Source organism: Thermobia domestica, chromosome 10 (genome assembly GCF_964235325.1).
Source record: "Thermobia domestica chromosome 10, izTheDome1.hap1.1, whole genome shotgun sequence".
NCBI lineage: Eukaryota > Metazoa > Arthropoda > Insecta > Zygentoma > Lepismatidae > Thermobia > Thermobia domestica.
This window is the reverse complement of record NC_137463.1, coordinates 76,167,941-76,183,143: the sequence shown is the minus strand read 5'-3', so window position 1 is coordinate 76,183,143 and position 15,203 is coordinate 76,167,941. Positions and strand designations below refer to the sequence as shown.

At 35.0% G+C, this 15,203-nt stretch overlaps 1 protein-coding gene across 1 annotated transcript in view; it reads left to right on the top strand.

The window, feature by feature from the left end:
* The window catches only part of LOC145662509 (uncharacterized), a 125,413-nt gene extending 115,106 nt beyond the window's left edge, over positions 1–10,307 (top strand). Inside the window, exon 6 of the mRNA XM_081728158.1 lies at positions 8,547–10,307. The gene's annotated coding sequence lies outside the window, so the exon portion shown is untranslated. The remainder of the gene's footprint in view (positions 1–8,546) is intronic.
* The last annotated feature ends 4,896 nt before the right edge of the window (positions 10,308–15,203 follow it).

Genomic DNA, 15,203 nt, shown 5'->3' with positions numbered 1-15,203 from the left:
GTACAGCACCTGGTCATTATTGATGGTGTGTTAGGTGATCGACTGCAGTACGTCAGGCGGGATAAGGTGGGGACTGACAGATGATTGTGATGCTAAACGGAAGGAAGATCTCTGAGTTTCAAAGAGGCCAAATTATGAGTATGCCATTAATTGCCACAATTCACATAACAGTTCTCAAGATTAATATAAGAAAGCTATCAATCAGATCGATTAAACAACTTATATCTAACAATCAGACTTGGCATAATATCAAACGCTAATGTTGTCACCTACATTTCTCCATCGATGTTGCAAAATAAGATTTATCAAATTATTGGGTAACAACATAATACATCAGGATCAACCAAATTAGGTTCAGAATACAGAATAACTATTTAAATTTTCAGAGCATCTGCCCTATAGTATTATTATTGGCCATTGCCATGACGTACTAAATGAAACTAAGATAAACATAACAAAGATAAACCTAACAAATCAAATAACGTAAACATTAAATCACAAAATATTCACTTACAAGGATACAGCTCTTTTTTTCGCTTTCTATTATTCTTAGCTCCAATTCTTAGAGGGAATTCTTTCCTCCTCTTCCTTTTCCTCATGATTCCTCTTACGTTCGACTTCTTTCGGAAATGGTATCTTCCATACTGTAATCTTCTATATGCATTAATTAGGTAACTCCATCGGGCAATTGTTTTCATTCTCTTCCGTTTCTTGTTTCTTCTTTTCACCTTGATTTGGATAATTCTAAACCGGCGTAATCTCTCAATCTTCTTTCTCTTCTTCATCACATTCTTTTGGAACACTCTCACATTCGGTTATTTTCTTCTTGTTTCTTTACGACGCCTGTATTTTCTTGATTTCTTCCCCTTCTGATTAATGTATGTTCTGTATCCTTTTCTTCTTTCTCTTTTCCAACTACGTTGAAGTTTGACATCTTTTACATTTTCACTTTTCCACCTTATTCGTTTTCGATTTCTCTCATGTGTGATTCCTTCTAGAGATGTTCTTTTTCTTGAAACTCGCCATTTCATTCTCCGTTTCATCATTTCATGACGACACTCTACAATTTTCATTTCAATCTCAACTCCATTGTTGATCTTCAAATTTTGTGTCTCAATTTCATCTTCCTTATTTACTTCCTCTGTTTCCTTCCTGAGGTCACTTTTCTTCATCATCATCTTTCCTTTCAGTTCCACTTTTTCATTTCTTTGCGATTCTTTCCATTCATTGATTCCTCTCCTGGTTTCATCCTGACTTCTCTTAATTTCTTCCATTAGAATCTTCATACCACCGAATTCGGAAAACTTTTCTTCCAAACGTTTATCCAGCCATTCCATTAGCACTCTCAATTCACCCGTCACTTGCGGACTTCCAGCTAATGCTGTTTCAGTTCGAGAACCTTCACCATCATTGACCTGTACTGGTAACACTGATTCATCAGACTGTACTACTTCCAAGTGACAATTTTCACATACCCATGGGCATTCATGCTTAGATAACTGTTCATATTCTTCTGGTTCAATACCTAGGCAATCTAGGTGATAAACCTTTCCACACTTATTACATTTTACAGTGAGATCCTTCACCGATCTCCGTGGGTCACAAGTACAACCAAAGTCCACGTCACTGCTTTGCGACATTGTCCTTTTGGCTTTTGACCGAGTCATTTTTTCTTCATTGCACGGGTTCCTCAACTTTCCTCTCACCATTGTGTACGTGTTAATAACACATCTCATCTCACCACACGGCGGTTAATTTCCATCTAAAGACCTGCAGCGCCATCTAGCGACAATCCTGGCTGGGTCGCCATTTTATAACATTATTTTCTTCTCATTAGACAACATAGAGAATTGTTACATCAAATAAAGGGTTCAGGACATCGCTTCTCCAGATTCGCCTAAGATTGGAATCCCTAACTGTGAATGGTATTTTGTATTACTAGGCGTTGTCTTTAAGCATAGCAGAATTATTCGACGTCAGCATAAAGTAAGCAGACCAGGAAGTGTGCAGTCACATAATATAACATCTACATGTACAAGGGCGAACATCAAAATAAGGTCAACAGCGTGATTCATTAAGTACATCGGATTCCACACCAATCATTATTTTATTCAGTTCGGCATAACATCGGCTCGAACTTAAATATTTATACGTGGAATCCACCTGTAATATCACTAGTCGACTCTCATATATCTCCTTCAGCCATCCAGTACACATTAGGAAATATATACACATATCTACACTACTTCAGGATTCTATAAATCAAAAGAACAACAGCTCCAACGTCAAAACTTAATTTCCTTACTTGCATTTTATTACGCCTGTATATAGATATACCAAAATAATAAGATGATCCATTTTAAGGTGAGGTAAAGAAGAATAAGTTGAGGGGACCCGGAACTAGTTTACTCACACATATTTATTATTATCTCCATGTCACAATAACATTATTTTAACTATATCCATTTGTTAACAAACTAGATCCATTTTATTTTTCTTCTTCTAATCAACAACAGTATATCTCTTTCCTTCTTTTCTTCGAACAAGTTAGAACATAGTCATAGTCATAACATTCTACGGCGCTGAAAGAAGCTTATGCTCCGAACTGTTTTGCCCCTACAGTGAAACATGGCGGCAGCTCTATGACTCTGTGAACCAGAACCACAATTTACTGATATTCCATGAGACCTATGGTTAAGCTCACTGGCTGCATTACTGCTGTTGATTTTGGGGAGATTTTGGGTGATTATATGCATTCTATGATCTAAATATAGCTTTGGTCCAATGATACAATTTCCCCAGATGACAATGCACTAATTCACAGTGCTACAAGCGTTGAGGTCTGGTTTCATGAACCAGACTGTCTCTGGTTTAGCACTGTCTCTGGTTCACTCAATCTCCAGACCTCAACAATATTGAATACATATGGTCAGTTGTGCAGGTCAGACTACGGAGCAAGTAATCTCTCCCATCCTCGCTGATGGAACTGAATTCTGCGCTGCATGAGGAATGGAAAAATATTCTTCTGGAAACCATTCATAATTTATATACCTCCATACCATCAAAGATGTTCTGTAGGCTGACAGTAGTCCAGTACCGTAGCAAGCAAGTAAGTTGCATTTTATTTGTTTCAATTATTTTGATAACCCTTTGTGTGTGTATATATTGTTAATATAAGAATTATTCCTGGAAGTGAGTTACAAATAAGCAATTATTATATGAATGTTTTTGATAATGCTTTGAAATCTTTATCTTATTGTAGAATGCCTTCATTTGCTGGTACATACTGTGCAATATACAGGTATCTACACTTTATATACTGTGTCATTGTAATTTATTCTTCTCAGCTTTGTGATGGGAACCAAATTGGCAGTGAATGAGTTTTCTTTTTCAATAGACTTCAATTTCGTTGAAGAGTACCCTGGAGGTTCGCGAGTTATTTCCTGCAAATGAATAGGGGAGAATAAGACAACATTGAGAAAGGGAAATTTTCAATTTGTTTCAAGTATCACACCTCGAACTACTACAGAAATGATGGGCAGTGCCATTCAGCATGTTTGAAATACAGTAATCTGGTATAATAAAACTACGGTATTTTGCTTTGTTGATGTTTATGGGAATGACTTGCGTAATACATGTATGTGATTTTTTAGTGAAACAGCAACTTGAACATTTTTTTAAAAAGACATTTTAATCATGTATGCGTTTTGAACTAGAAATGCAAAATACAAGAGAAAAAGCATGACATATTGTATTCCTTTACTTTAGTGGGAGTATAAGATTATTAAATTTGAATGAACTCCTAATACAGTGAAATCTCTCTTAACGGATACCCCCATAATACTTTTTTTTTTTTTTTTTTGTCCCAGTAAAAATATGTTTATTATTATGGGAGCGAACCTTACTTTTGCGGATACTCTCAGATACGGATCTTCATAACGGACAGGAATTTTCCTAAGTTCATACTTACTTGGTACATAAAAACTTTCTGCAATCTGAAAATAAATCTTCAATTACGGAGCAGCAATTTCAAATTTATGTTAGAAATTAGTGTCCTAAGAATTATACATTACAGCAGACGACTGTTGAGGATTTTTTTTTCTTAAGAAACTCATAAAACGTTATAACTAGTTAGTTTTGCTTACGTTTTCAGTATTCAATAATACATTTTCACGTTTCTGTTGGGCTACTTTTACTTTTAATAAGTAAGTAAGCAACTTCTATGAAGTTATAACTTGTATTTGAGAAGAAATGAACATAATAAGACTTTTGCAGTATACGCCCGTATATAAACACATCCTCCAGGGATACTTTTATTTATTTACAAAGGGAAGTTTACCTTTCATTCCCTCACTAATTCGAACACTGAGTACAGTATTTTGAGAGTACCCTGTATTTACATTTATAACTAATGTGTTCACTGTATGCTGCATACAATTTACCATGCGAGTTGGAGTAAATTTGTGTAACTTCCCTGCAAGGGACACCTCTCATTTATGGACAAATAAATATTTTCCATCGGTGTCCGTTATTCAGAGATTTCACTGTATAAGAATTTACACCCTATAACGAAAAATCTTGAATGCAGTTTTAAATGTAGGATGTTGTTTTTAAGCTGCAAATTACACGTTAAAGGCTTCACTGGAAAACAGACTTCCTCCCACTGGGACGAGTGAAATATCCCCACTGAGAGGAGGGGCAATACGCTTCGTAATTAAGCTTCAATCTACTGTCAAAGATAACAGTAGACCACCTTCTGAACTTTAGAATAATGAACCTTCCCTGTTGGTCTAGTGCCTAGCACGCGCGTCTTTTGTTTGTGGAGGTCCGGATTCGATTTCCGATGGGAGGCCCTTGAGATTTGAACGCATTACGATCTTTCTAATTCCACCGTAAACTTATCCGCGTCTTATATAGCCTCGATGCTGAAAGGGACGCTTCAGTAAACTTTAATTCAACTAATGTAAAACAATAATGATAAACGTAAATTTTAATTGAAGATTATACGAAACCCAACATTTACAAAACTAAAAAGTTTTCAGAAAACGGGAAAACTAATTCTGGTGTTTATTATTTTATCTGGTATTTACAGTTGCATCTTAAAACTAATAACTTCAATAGGACAAAATATGTTTCATATAACCTAGTTGTTTTAAAATTATAAATGGGGAGGGGAGTTCTCCAAGTTCTGAATGTAAATTTTCCACCTGGCGTTTTTATTTTCAGTCATTCATTTGCTTGTACTTTTTCCACACAGTAGTTGTTCCTCCCGAGCCTTCAGGCCGCTCTATACTATAAGTTAAAATCGTTCTTGATTAAAAACTCTAATTGTTTCTATTAAACAAATTGATTGTTCTTGAGTTTGCTGACCAACACCTCAAACTTGCAGTTATTCGAGTTCTTCGTTGCACATAACATTTTGATAGCGCTGGTGGCGACATCTATTACCGTGACTGTTTATTAGGAATTATTGTATTGTGAGCCACAGACTGAGACGTTTGCCATATATTATTACGTTATTACAATTGTTTATTTACAGTTATTGCATTTTTAATTTCGAGTGATAATGGTAGAGAAGAAAATCTCGTAATCATGAAAAAATCTGAATTCGAAATTTCAACAGATTTACACGTTTTATACTAACAACATACTCAAAAAAAAAGCGATTTTTGGATATACAACAGCCTATCTGTTTGTTCACCCAAATATATGTATATAGGAAACTGTTTAATATGTATCTAGACCAAATGTCTAGTATGTATCTTAAGGCTTTTCTATGGGGGATTCCCAATTTTCCTTGCCCTCCCGCAAAAGTTGTTTGTTTACCGAAGGATGAAATTGGAAAATTGCAATTTCCTCTGAAGCTGGTCTAACGATTTTATCTAATTTCATAAACCATTTCATGAACATCCAGCCCTACAGTATGATACAACACGGAGGTAAACTAAACATTAAAAGCATAGGACTAATGTTGTTTCAGTGCGACCAAGTTCCAAGATATACAAGTAGCCAACTTACAGAGTAATAAGCAGGGCCGGATTAAGGGAGGGGCTTAGGGGGCTGTAGCCCCGGACCTCCAGGTGGACGGGGGCCTTCACTCTGATCAAAATCTCAACTGGCTGTCTAAAAGAATCATATAAGATAAATCATCACCATGAGATAAAATATGACCAAAAATATGAAACATATTTCCTTAACTTTCCAACTGCACTTCCACAAAAATGTATTAAGCGAAGTCAGCAGGGGTCATATATTGTTCTAGCCCCGGGCCTTCAGATGGGTTAGTCCTGCCCTGGTAATAAGTACCAGTTTATATCTTAAGGGATAATGCAGGTTCCACAAAACTGAAGCCAAGTTACGCAGGTGGCAGGTTTTACTGTACATGAGCAAAATAAATAAATAAATAAATAAAATAAAAAATGGATATGCACATCCTATATATTATTTTGCCAAAGCCTCCGAACGAACTGACTAATTGGAATATAACAGTCTTAAGTATTATACAGATAATTGTTTCTCATGTATGAATCGAAAGTGAATTTTGAAATTGATCGATTTGTTATTGTTATGGAAAAAGAATACGTAAAGTTTTTATTGTAATTTTGCTAGTGACTGTACAATATACCATATTTTCCGGCGCCTAAGTCGTACATTTTTACCTTTTGAGAACAAGTCGAAAAAATGGAATGCGATTTATATGTTAATATAGAAATTTTAAGTTATTTCAGTTTCAGTAAACTTTGGTAGACAGCAAAAAGGCTAACGCGCTAGAAGTTCCAGTTTCGTCCGGTAGATGTCATCCGCTGTAGATCGTTGGCTGCCATACTAACGGCGCGATGTTTAACTTCTACTACTTTTCTAGTTCAGTACCTAAATAAGATTTTAATATTCGATTCATGTTTAGCTTATTAGGCTGATGTGTCAAACGTACTGACTGCGTTTATCTTCAGAATTAATGCGATGTAGAAACCTACCGTTAAAATCACCGTTATCCGTTAAGATGTTAACGAATTGATTTCATTTACGAACTCGACCAAGATAATCGCTATAGCTTTCTATGGAATGAAACAAAATTCAAAAATTTGCTTTCGTTCATGAGTTATCGTGTAGAGTAACGGACGGACACCGTTATACATTAATATGTTAACGAATTGATTCCGTTAATGAACTTGACCGAGATTGCAAAAAAAAAAAAAAAATCAATAATTCGCTTTCATTCGAGAGTTATTGCGTGGATAGACGTAGATAGGTGTACTCACATTACTTACAGAAGTCTCAGTAAATAATTATTCAAAAGTCTGATGTCTTCCTTGTTTCCTTAAAGTACGGAGCAGAATTCCAGCTACCTACAGTTTAGTGACTCAATTTTGGACACAAATCAATTTAAATATCGTTTCGTCCCTTTCTCTGGACGCACATACGCATCCGATATTCCCAGAACGCGCGTGTGATTCTTTTCTTGCTAAACTATCACTTTGAATTTTTTTTAAATCTCTGTAGTATGCAATGAAAAATATGTTTTTCGCAAAACTGAATACAGAAAGTGATGTGCGTGTTGTATGGACGTTGGCAAATACGGTAAATTATATAATACGTATAACTAGCATCAATTACCCACTTCGCTGGTAAATTAAGAAAAAATAGTAATATGCTCCGTTAGTCAAGTCACTTTTTACTATTACTAAAGCGCTCTTTGATATCGGTCATTTTTGACGATTTTTATATATCCCCCTCTCCTCCCAATATTGCTGGGCACGGCATCGGAAGTGTAATTATTCATCTCAGCGACTCCGAAAACTATGAATTCGACACTAATATTGGTCATTTCAATCATTTTTATATATATCTCCCCTTCCTCTCCCCAAGTTGCGGGGCTGAATTTCGATTTAAACGGCATCAGAAGTGTCACTCTTTATCTCAGCGACCCCGAAAACTATGAATTCGACACTAATATTGGTAATTTTCGATCATTTTTAAATGTCTCTCACCTCCCCACCTTTAATTTACACCGTCAAAGTGAGATAACAAAAAACATCTCAGGTTTAAACTTCATCTAGGTTGTAAGTTTGATCGAGATCGCTCTGGTGATTCAAGAGTTATTAAGTTTTATTTATTTTTATATGTCTCCAACCTATCCCCCTCCCCTAAGCTCTACAAAGTTAAATGATTTTTAAAAAATCTCAGGCCCGAACCACATCTATGTTAAAAATTTAATCGAGATTGGTCGTTTGGTTCAAGAGTTATTAAGTTTTATTTATATTTTTATAATTCCCCTTCTTTCTTTCTACCGCCAAAGTGAATAGCTAAAATCACTCCCAGGCCAGAACTGCATCTGCGTTAAAAATTTGATCGAGATCGGTCGGGCGGTTCAAAAGATTAAGAGTCACAAACATAGTCACTTTCAATTTTATAATATAGATATATAATAATACATAATATAATATAATATAATATAATATAATATACAATCTCTAGCTTACAGTACTTTGTCTTGGAATAATTTTATTTGAAGATTCTAAGTATTACTTTTTTCTTGTCTCTTTCAGATATATGGGCTTGTTCAGTTGGAATGGTAGCACTTTGAAGGCAGATTCCTCTATTTGATTTTCTGAGGACCAACAAAAGAAATTAACCTTCTTCTGTTTGAAATTACATCTGTTGGAGGCGAAAGTGGTAGTGATTTTTCGAATTGTATACTATGCAGCTTATTGATGTGTATATATATACATTTTATATATATTATGTAATTATTATTATTTTTTTTAAATGGACTACCTCTTTCGCTATTTTAAAATTTCATACTTTCTTTTTTTGCTTCATAAGGCAGCTTGTGAGTGTATGTTTATTTCATGTAAATTATTTGCTAATTTGTTTTTAAATGTCCAGTAATGTCTAGTCCTAATGAACTGAATTGGTGTATATGTTTTGTTACAAATTTACCGAAATACCAATCAACCGCTGTGCAAGCAAGCAAATTCTAGCGCATGACGTTACTTCCCTGTGATAAGACAGCAAATTCTATTGTAAAAATAAAAAATGACAATACAGATTTTTTTTTTAAGTGTAACATTGTGTATATAGATTCTGCACAATGCATACATAAATAGCTGCTTTGCTATGGCAGAAGGTGATCTCATAGCAAAACGAGAAGACAACATAAGAACGTGCATTTATATAAGTTTGAATTAAAATGGACACAAAGGCTCTTAAACCTCATAATCAAAAAGTATAGTGAGGTTAACAGATGCCGATTGTGTATTTATTGAATAGGAACGGATTGAATTCAAAACATTACAGAAGTGATACGTAGTTGCATATCTGTGAAAATGTTTACAGCAGAATGTCTGATATGCGTGGATTTCCCCCACCCCCTTTCTTCATAATGAATCTGAAGTTGGTATGAGTGTTTTAATTGGCTCGAGAATTTTTGGGGGGGGTCTTTTTTTTCCTACATTAACGTCGAACAAAAATAGCTATGTGTCGTCCTAAAACAAACTTCCTTAATTTAATTAGTTGAATGATTGTACTAAAATGTTCATGATCGAAATGTTTGGTATATATATAATTTTTTTTTTCCAGCGGATATAAACGCATTACAATGTACCATTTGGGATCAAAATAGTGTATCTTGAGTAATATGAAAATAAATAAATAAAAATAAAACAAGGAAAGTAGATCGAAACTATATACAACTACTGTAAAAACGAACAGCACTACTATACATCACATGGTTTTATGTTATAGCATATAAGGAAACAAGTGCTAATACAAAGCTTTTTATCGCAACTGTGCCTAATTTGTTAGAGGTTAAGAAAAAACAATTAGGGGTAATTGTGTATTAAAGACTTGGCTGCGTAGCTGCAGCTTATTATCTGTTGCCAACAACATGCTACTCGTCAAAACTCCTAATATGAGTAATTTCCTGATGATGAAGGTGGTGATGATTTCTAAACTCATCCTGATCTTTACATAAAAATTGAAAAGAAAAAATATATATAAATAAAATACTCTTCCTTCTGTTCTAATGAAGGTGTAAATCAGAAGAATAATTATTGCACATGTATTTATGAACGATAAAAAGAAAATCATATGATGAAATAAAATAAAGCTTTATTGTATTTCTTTGCACAGTATGACTGATAGAGAACTGATATAAATATTTATATGTTATTAATGATGATGCTATTGTGACCTCTAAAAGATTATATATATATATAAAGTATATATAAATATTAGATATACATGAAGATGAATCTCTGTATCTGTAAATACACTGATGCAAAAAACAAATAAAATATACTGTAATATTATGTTCTTTCATATGTACATATCCTTGTAATATTGATCCTTTTTGTACTCCTCATAAACAAAATCACAGATTAAACGATGGTGGAGTATCTACGTACAGTAAGTTTTTAATAGATTTATGAATACTCATATACAGCGTGTCTCAAAAGTCACCTGACATAGGGTAACTCTGTTATTATCAGAGCTACAGCAAAATGTAAAAGGGGAAACCGTCTCCAAATATGTTGTTTTCAATCTAAACTTAAAGAATTTTTTAAATCGGACGAGCCGTTTAGACTGTACACTCTTTATGCGCCCAATAACTAAATGACGTTACTGTTTGAAATGGTGGTTGGTCATCGACATGTTAGCGTAAAAGACAGTAACTTTATTCACTTATATTGTGGGTCCAGGTAAATGGCAACGTTGCATTTTCATTTGAAATCAATGGGAGATTTCAATGTAGCTGTGGCAGAAAAACAGGAAGGTAGTATCGTAGACAAATATGGTTTAAGCGAAAGAAATGAAAGGGGAGAGGGATTAGTGAATTTCTGTAGACAAAATTCACTAGTAATTGGGAACACTTGGTTCAATCAGCACAAGAGAAGAAGATATACATGGAAATCAACAATAAATGGCGGAAGATATCAGATAGACTGTTATGATTCAGTACAGATACCGGAATAGCTTAAAGAACGCGAAGACCCTTCCCGGAGCTATTTTATCTTATCATAATCTTGTGCTGGCCGAAGTAGATATTCAACTGAAAAATGTAGACAGAAGAAAAGTAGGTAACAAAGTGTTGAATGCTCAAAAGTTGAAAGACGAGGAAGTAAAAAATATCTTCGTTGAAAAATTCGAAGAAAAATAGTCAAATGAGGAAAGAATAGGCGCAGGTAGTAACGCATAGTAGTAACGCATAGTGGGAACCTTAAACTTTGCTTACAGCAGGCTGCAGAAGAAACAGTAGGTTACCGCGAACCCAAAACGGGTAAGAAACCATGGGTTACAGAGCAGAATGTTGTAGAAAATGAGGGAAAGGAAGACGTCGAAACAGGTTGATACAGAAGAGGGCAGAAAGATGTACAAAAAGTTACATAATGAATTACAGAGAGAAACAGACAGAGCGAGTGAAGAGTTTTATAAAAGAAAATGCGAGGACATAGAAGAATTAGAAAGAGTTGGGAAATATGAGGAAATGTACAAGGTGGTGAAATTATGGAATTTCGGAGGAAACAAGGGAGTATTACGATGGCAGTAGAAAATAAGAATGGGAAGGTATTCAGCGAGAGAAATAAGGTCATAAGAAGATGGAAATAATACGTTGAAGACTCATATGAGAGTAGGGATAGACCGTGTAGCCTAAATGTTGAAGTAGAAAATGAAGTAGGCGAGAATGATAAAGGATTTAGTATTCTTCAGGATGAGCTTGAAAAGGCTATATCCGAGATTAGGAATGGAAAGGCAACCGGGATAGATAATATACCAATCCAATTCATTAAAAATATGGGAGACAAGGGAAAGAAAGAATTGTTCTGACTATGCAATGAAATACATGAGACAGGAGAGTGGCCAAAAGACTTCTTGAGGATGGTCATGATACCGATGGCTAAGAAATCGAACCCAAAGAGATGTGAGGATTATAGAACTATTAGTCTCATATCTCATGCAGCTAAAAGTTTGCTCCGAATACTGGACACGAGGTTATATGGAAGAACAAATGAAAAAGTTTAGGAGGAGCAGTTCGGGTTCAGAAGAGGTAAGGGCACAATAGATGCTATTAGATTATTAAGGGCGATCGGTGAAAGATTTATAGAAAAAGGGAAAGAGGTGTATGTTGTATTTATTGATCTAGAAAAGGTTTTTGACCAAGTGAATTGGGAATTGTTGTTGGGAGTTCTAAAGAAGATAGGGCTAGAATGGAAAGATCAAAGACCCATAAGAAACTTATACATTAACCAACAAGTAAGTGTTCGGATAGGGGAAGAACTGGCGGAAGAGAGTGCAATTGGAAGTGGAGTTCGACAAGAATGCTGCCTCTCGGCAACACTATTTAATGTCTATCTAGAAGAGATGGTGGAAAAGAGTTTACATGATGATGATGGCATTTCGGTAGGAGGTAGAATGATTAGATGCATAAGATTTGCAGACGATATGGCGCTTGTTGCAGAATCTGAAAAGAAAATCTATAAAATATTAGGAAACCTGAGGATGGGCTTTGAAGAAAATAAATGATAGAAAGACAAAAGCCATGGTGATTGGAACGAAGAGGTCTGTGTCAAATATAAAAGTGGGAGGAGAGAAAATAGAACAATTGAATAGTTTTCGATATCTGAGTAGTATTCTTACTAGTGACATGAAGTGCGAACGTGAAATAAAAGCAAGGATAGGAATGGCGAAAGAAGCTTTAAGGAGGAAGAAAAGTCTTTTGTGGGACCTTGAACAAAGAGTTGAGAAAAAGACTCATAAAATGCTTCGTGTGGAGTGTTGTACTGTGTGGGACGGAAACGTGGCAATTACGTAAAAGTGATGAAAAACGATTGGAAGCCTTCGAAATGTGGGTGTGGAGAATGGAAAGAATTAGTTGGATCGAGCGGAAAACGAATAAGGGTGTTAGAAATGGAGGGGGAGAAAAGAACACTTTTAGATATTGTTAAGAAGAGGAAGAGAAACTGGTTGGGACATTGCCTAAGAAGAAATTGCATCATGAGGGACGCCCTAGAGGATATGGTGGCGGAAAAGAGAGGGGGGGGGCGAAGGAGACTACAATTAATGGACGATATAAAAACAGAAAGATCATACGTGAAGACGAAGAGGTTAGCGGAGGACCGTGGAGCATGGAAGCTTCTCAGCTGCTGCAAGTGACCTGCCAGTAAGGGCAGAAAACCTATGATAATATGTTGCTGTTTTAAGATCAAGATGATTTGTATAGGCTTTTGGATATTATTACGTAATATATATTTTTTTTTCGTCCGCGTTCAAAGTAAGCCCCCTTTTAAAGTTTATTTCAAATGTAAGGCTCGAATTAATATCATTTAAAAAAAACTTTAAAATATGCATGTATTTATACTCCACAAAATAGCAGAATATAATCTAAAAATAAATCTTTGGAGCTGCAGAAGTGAGGGGAGGGCAATGTTCCCCGTGAGTTCGATACACAGTTCAAACAACACAATACTTATAATATAGCAATGATAAACATGAAACTACTTATACCTGAGAGTCTCCCCTTCCTCTGCCGTGCAAATGCTGAAATGGCGCTGGTGCTAAAACCCACGCAACTTAACACTATTAGAGTACTTGACTTCAGGCATCTTGAAACTATACCCAGTAATGCTAGGATATACGGCAAAAATCTCTCGAACGTTTTGTCAAATATCTCTTATACTCGAGAAAAATATCCATAAAAGAAAATAAAAAACGCTGAATGTAAAACAAGAACAAAAATTTATATTATTTTAGAAAGAAGTCCGAGAAAAATTCAACCGGGGTCGTATCGTGCTCAATATGGATTACCCGTATTTTCGTAATACTACTTTCATCTTCCGTGTGGATGGAAATATTTTTTCGGAAATATGCAACAAAGAAATTGGACATTTCAGATATCTTTGGAGGGAAGGGGAATAGAGAGAAATAGGCAGATTGAGATTACGGTTTCACTTTTCAACGTAATTGATGGCAATGACTTTAATCTCCTTACACTGTGCTATATTCCTTCAAATCTGTTACACAAGGATTCAAATATTCTAAGTAAGAAGTTTCAAATAATCTTCCTTCAAATTTTATTACATAAATTCCAGATAATCTTGATACCAATACTGGCTAATATATTTATATCTGAGGAAGAAGTGAAGTTCACCTAAAATAAAACTAAAATATGCTTTTATATCACTTTGAGTCCAAATATGACCTATCAAAATAGGTTTCCCCGCCTTAAATTAGCCCTGAAAGGCTTATGCTTCGCAGACGTTGTTGATATCCAACAACGTGTAACCACGGTGCTTCGAGCGATTCCAGAAGATGCGTTTGCTGACAGTTTCCAACAATTTTATAATCGCTGTCAGAAGAGTATTATACCTAATGGTAATTACTTTGAATGCCAGTAAAAGTATTTTGTTTATAACTCTTGTTTCATTTATCTTCTGATACCATTCACCGAACCTTTCAGACATACATTGTACTATCTACTTTTATCTATAACTATGATATTAACGTGAAATGATACACAAAAATATTATAATTAGATTTTAACAAGACCAAGGCATGTAATAAAGGTTTTCTGCCACCATTTCTCAACGAAGCTATCGATCCCTAAAATGGCAGTAAATTTCGTTCAGTCTCTTCTAGCACCATCGAAAATTTGGTTAACTTTTTTTTTTATAAAGCGTATGGGGAGTGTTAGAAAAAAAGTTTTCCTCACTCGCAAGTCAGCTTAATTGTGAAACTACTGTGAAACTTTTTTTCTTTTTAGTTGCATCACAAGGATACGTAATACAGTACGCTATCGCTAATCCAATGTCAAAACTGTTTTCCTTTTTATTATAGTTACCGTGTTAAGTTTTAAATTCGTATTTAAGATTTTGAAACATGAAAACTGACTTTCGCTCATTAGTGAGATTAATCATGGCATCCAAAAGGAAGTCTATCTAATATCTAAGAAATTGGAGATCTTACATAACTTAAAAAGAGGATTTTCTCATAAACACATTGCTGCTGAGTACAACATAAGGTGTAATATACAGTAAATATAAACATTTTAAGCACTTTCAGTAATCAGACGCTTTCCCTACTCCTACACCGGCCTATGCAAGAAATGATTGGATTGATAAGAATGTAGTGTGTGTTATTTTCATTTACATGTGAAGGCAATAAGAATTCAGATCCCGAATTAATAAATCCACTAGGGATTATATTCA